This window comes from Callorhinus ursinus, unplaced genomic scaffold (assembly GCF_003265705.2).
Source record: "Callorhinus ursinus isolate GAN/ISIS: 27379988/994484 unplaced genomic scaffold, GSC_fseal_2.0 scaffold46, whole genome shotgun sequence".
NCBI lineage: Eukaryota > Metazoa > Chordata > Mammalia > Carnivora > Otariidae > Callorhinus > Callorhinus ursinus.
Window position 1 is genome coordinate 423,867 of NW_027397108.1, and position 5,733 is coordinate 429,599.

Consider the following 5,733-nt stretch of genomic DNA (forward strand, 5'->3'; position numbering starts at 1 on the left):
GCGCTTCAAGAAGTCAGGGCAGGGTTGGTATCTGAATGAAGAAGGCAGCACCCACCTGTCTGGGGAAAGGTGTTCCTGGCAGAGGAAACAGCCAGTGCAGGCTCTGAGAAAAACAAACAAACAAACAAACAACTGACCTTGACATAATAACAGAAATTAGGAAGTTTAGAGTTCTAAACTGTCCATGGACATTAGTTCCAACTGTCACTGGGTTGGCAGGCAGTGGCTGAGGATGGAGGGGGCCATCTGCGAGAGGCAAGGGTCGACAGCCTGGCCTTTGAGGTACTTTCCAACCCCAAGTCCAGGCTTGTGATGGGGACAGGAGGTGAAGGGCACAGAAGAGAGCCCGTGGTCAAGGTCCTGAAAATGTCTGTTAGGGTCATCATATTCCTGTTGGGGGCTGGCCTGGCTAAAGAGTGCTGGGTTTGTCCAGTGAATTTGGGAGGGGCCTGCCTGGGGCACCTTGCAGAGTTAAGATTGAGATTGCGTCTTAAGGATCATCCAAGGGAGTTTAGCTTGTGAACGGTGAGAAGCTCTTGGCCTTAGGGTTAAATATGAGTTCAGTGTTTCTCTTAAACATTCTGATGACCCCATTTCTTCTGTGCCAAACCTAACTGAAATGTGTTCTTTGAAAGCCTCGTTCTGGCAGATGTCAATCAGGCTTGTGGTGGAGAACACTGACTTGTTGAGCTGTTGTTACAACTACACATGATGAATAGTGAAGAAAGGGATGCTTGGCCATACAAAATGTTTCACAAACTTACCCTTTCTTAAATCAAAAATTGATCTTGTTAAACATATTAGTGTTATGTGTTAGCCAGTATCAATAGCTTCTTGAAAGCACCCTGGATTCTCATCTGTGAAAGAAGATTCCAAATGAAGTCAGCATTGCTAAGAAAATCACTCAAAATAGAGTCAAAAGGACACTGAGGAAGTAGGGCCCATGCAAATCTCCTGTTCCAATTCTCAAAGCACCATGAACTTTTGAGTTTTGTCAATTGCAACTGGACAACCTCCTGAAACACATCCTTCTACTTTGGACTGAAAGAGAGATCATGGAAATTCTGTTGGCTAAATATCCAATGATGCATTAGATAGTTTAAAATCTGCCAACACCAATCATAATTCTATCAAAAGAAGTTATATAACCTCTTGGTTTTTACCTTTATAAGCCTTCATTCTATGTGCACAAGCAACTTGGAACACACTTTTGATTTCAGTCAACTCTGTGCCTCCCAGATTGCAATCCCTAAGACCTCGAATAAATACTTTGGTTGCTTCGAAAACAAAAAACAAAAAAACCTATTAGTGTTATAACTAGAGTAACTCAGCTCTTGTTACAACTGAAATAAACATTGCATTCCAAATCTTGTGAGTCCACTCATGTAAAATTCCCTGTTAGTGTTCGTGTTATGGGGCCTTGTTAAACAGAGCCAACCAAAATACTGTTCTTACTCATATACCAGCAATGAAAGCAGAAGAAAGAAAAAGTCTCATTTTAAGAAAAAAGAAAATTCTGTGTTTCTGATTATGTTAGTGGACTCATTAGTAGTCACAAAATACCACCTACAGATAGAACAACATGGAGACACTGAATTTCAAGAGCCACACTGGAAACACCTACCATTCTAGAGAATTATTTAAGAATTACAGTCCTGTCAAGTTCCCACATGGGGCAGTGAGTGGTCTGTGTGAAAGCTCTTCAGGTCACCAACGGCCAGGAGGGAGGCAGACACCTTGCCACCCTCTGAACTTGATAAAAGGCTCAGACCCTAATGCTGGGGATACTGAATTAGATGTGAGTGCTGGGGCAGAGGGAGCATCCCCTGGGTTTCAGCTGTTACTGTTGCAGAGAAGCACAAGTTAATTTCCAGTGTTACTTTAAGGACCCTTTCCTGTTTGTTCCCATAGTTACCTCCAAAATGTTTCTCTCACTTGCAGAAAGAACCCTTGGTTCTAATTAGGACTGCGTTTGCTAATTACACTCCCATTGTCTCTTGCCCACTCACAGTGAGCCTGGCATGACTGACCCGCTCTTCCCTTGATCTTTCTCAGCTCCAGGGACCATTCCCATGATCCGTACTCAAGGCTGAGCCCCTGTCCCTCCCGCACGCACTGATGTGCAGCTCTGCCCCTGGAAGAGTGTGCTCATAGGCTTCCAACCTATGCACACGTGGCCCAAGCACATGCATATTTGCAATCTCTGGAGCAGCTCCTCCTGAGTAAATGACCATTTCCCCCAGGAGAGGTCCTCATGCTGCCTCTTGTTGTAGTCTGCCAGCCAATAAAAGCTTAAACAGAGGCCAAGCAGTTTTTCAGAGAATGGAAAATGAATGGGATTTTGGGATGGATGTCCCAGATTCAGCGCCAATAACTTAGAGGGTGATCATAAAAATGGCAACTTCTTTTACCATGTGCTGAGAGTTTTCTGCAAGTTCATTTCATTTAACCTGTGCACCTCTGTCAGAGTTGAGGAATTCGAGGGAGCAGGTTTAGGGGAACGTGCCCAAAGAAACCCAGCTAGGAAAGTACAGAGGTGAGCCTTGTCCCTGGGCTTCAGATCATGAGTTGACAACCACGTGTCAGTGTTTCATAATTTGGAACTTGTTTGGGCCTCAGCTGCCTCATCTCCACATGGGACCACTGCACTAGGGGGGAGCCATTGGTGGGTTTTGAGAGGATGAAGTAGAGAACAGTGTGGAGTTCCTTTGAAGATCTGTGCTTTGTTGAGTTCTGAGCCTCGCAAATATTAGTCATGACTCCTAGGGAAGGGCTGAGTGTTTAGTGCTCGCAAGTCCCTCCTTGCTATAGGGACTCCCCAAACCAGTGAAAAACCGGGACCTTGAGGTCTGGTGGCTTTTCTTTTACCAAAAAAGCACCTGAGCTCCTTCCTGTGCAACACCCAGCACAGGAGGCGTGGCTACCCCTCCACGCCTCCTCCTCTTTCCCCACAACCTTGAACTTCCCCTGCCCTCTCCAGGAGCTGTGTTAACATGGAGTCTTTGGCCTGAAACCCATGCCTGACAGAGGAGACATTTCTAGGGCAAAGCCTGTGTTCTTTAGGGAACATTCAGCCCGTGGGAGCAGCGGGGTCCAGGGAAGGCTCCAAGGAGGCTCTACACATATGTGGGTCCAGCACTGGGAGGCCCACAATGGCTGTTTGGGCAGGTCTGAGGTTTCACGGGTGTCTTCCCACTGGATTCACTTGTTCATTTCTTGCTCAGTTTCCCAAATCCTTGAGTGCCTGTTCTGTGCTTGACAGGAAAGAGGGCTTGGCAGAAATATGATCATCTTTCTGCCCTACTTGCCCTTTTAGTGCAGAAAGTGATGCAGAAATCACATGTGAATAAACATGGAAATACGATTTCAGAAAGGATGATGGTTCTGAGGCCATAAATAGGGTGAAGGAACAGAGAGGGATGAGTGAGCAGAGCCACTGGCCTGGGGTGGTCAGGAAAGGGCACTTTCAGAAGACAGGACGAGCGTTGCTGTCTAAATGGAGGCAGCACCCACCCGTCTGGGGAAAGGTGTACCTGGCAGAGGAAATGGCACAAGTGAACTTGAGAGGCTAGTCGGACAGAAGGATGGTCAGTGGCTAAGTAGGAGGGGCTTGGACATATGCATGTTTGGACCAGGAGCATGGATTTGAATCTCAGTGTGATCTGGAGGCATTGGTGGGCTTTGAGCATCATGGACTCATGGTCCCATTTAGAGTTTTAAGCTGTTTCCATTGAGTGTGCTGTTGTAAAGGAGAGACAGTTCAGGGAAGGAGGGGTGGGAGTTGACTGCCAGCCTCTGAGGTCCTGTCCAGCCCCAAATCCAGGCTTGTGATGGGGCAGGGTGTTACAGGACACAGGACAGGGAAGGGAGTTGGGGTCCTGGAAAGCCTTGGTCACCTTTGTAATTTTGTCTGGGGCGGGCTCTGGGTGAAGAGTGGCTGGGCTTGACCTAGGAACCTGGGTTGCCTTTCAGAGTCAAGGTTGTTTGCCTCCCAGTCAGCACCCCAGCTGGAAAGAAGGGCAGGTTGAGCAGAGTGGAGGCAGGTGGCCTCAGGGTTAAATCTGATTCACATTCACATCAGGCACAAAATAATCTGCAATCCTCAATGTTGTAATTCTATCAGGTCCCCCACTGAGATGTTGTGTAATCAATGGCAATAAAACCAGAAGAGCGACATCAAAATTATTTTAAAAGAAAGGCAAAATGAAATCCTGGCCTCCTGGATTATTTCAGAAGACTTGCTAAAAACAACAAAAAGCTGTAATTATGCTGCTTGCAAATAGGATACAATGAAGCAATTAACTTAGTGTCACATTGAAATAATCCACAACTATAGAACATTGTCTATGAAGTATAATTCCAAGTGGTTTTCACTGTAGACATTACAGGATTGCTTAATAGCAATATGACTAAAATAATATTAGAAAAATATTTTAGTGGAGAGATAACATCTTGCTGTGGTTCTGGTTCTACAGCTGTAGGAGCAATGGAAGGTGGGGTCAGCTCAGTGGTGACTCAGTTCTGTTTTCAGGCTGTGTGCCTTCGATGCAGAGACTTTTCCTGTGGCTGATGGAGGATGGGGAAGAAGTGCGGGGCCCGAATGGGGGGAAGACCAGAGAGTCCTATCCCCCCTGAGCAATCCCCTTAAGGTTTTCTAAAACATCTGAAGTCCGGCAAGGGGCAAGAGGGAGGACCAGGGTCTAGGTCAGTGGAATTCGGATCCTGTGATTTGTTGAGTCAAAAGAAAGTCCCAAGCTGCCGTCTGCACCAGGAGGACCAGGTTATCCTCGCGATCTTGAGATCTTGAAAAAGATCTGCTGTGTTAGGATGGAGCTGACCTGCCAGAGCAGTCTTTCCCCTGGGCTCCTGATCCTTGGAGGGACCCTGGCTCCTCAACCAACCGCAGCCTAGTGCTACTCCTTCCTTGGGGATCTGGACATCCAGAGGATGCCCTGGTGGTCTTTGCCCTCTGCCAGATGTCCTATTTGCAACATCAGGGACATAAGGATATTTTTTTGGAAACTTACATTCTTTCTCAGTTTTTCTTTTTCTTTTTTTTTTGGTCTCAGGTATGCACTTTCTTAAGTTTGGAGCTGTCTCTCAGCCAACAGAGCTCCTAACTCATTGTCGTGAGCTCTTCTTTGAATAGGATTCAGTAATAACACACTATTCTTTAGAATTTTCCTGACAGAATTTTGGCTAGTGTTTTGTAGGTGTCCAGCTCTTTGCATTACCGGCATGTCTTGTCATCTGTTTTTTTTTTAAATTTTTTTATTGTTATGTTAATCACCATATATTACATCATTAGTTTTTGGTGCAGTGTTCCATGATTCATTGTTTGTTCATAACACCCAGTGCTCCATGCAGAACGTGCCCTCCTCAATACCCATCACCAGGATAACCCATCCCCCTCCCCCCCTCCCCTCTAGAACCCTCAGTTTGTTTTTCAGAGTCCATCATCTCTCATGGTTCGTCTCCCCCTCTGACATACTCCCCTTTTCTTCCTCTCCTGTTATCTTCTTCTTTTCCTTTTTTCTTAAAATATGTTGCGTTATTTGTTTCAGAAGTACAGATCTGTGATTCAACAGTCTTGCACAATTCACAGCGCTCACCGTAGCACATACCCTCCCCAATGTCTATCACCCAGCCATCCCATCCCTCCCACCCCCAACCACTCCAGTAACACTCAGTTTGTTTCCTGAGATTAAGAATTCCTCATATCAGTGAGGTCAT

General features: G+C 46.0%; 1 long non-coding RNA gene across 1 annotated transcript in view; it reads left to right on the forward strand.

The window, feature by feature from the left end:
* The first annotated feature begins 212 nt into the window (after nt 1-212).
* Nucleotides 213-5,733, forward strand: part of LOC141370808 (uncharacterized) — a 113,708-nt gene continuing 108,187 nt past the window's right edge. The window contains exon 1 of the long non-coding RNA XR_012375195.1: nt 213-282. This is a non-coding gene — a long non-coding RNA (uncharacterized lncRNA). The remainder of the gene's footprint in view (nt 283-5,733) is intronic.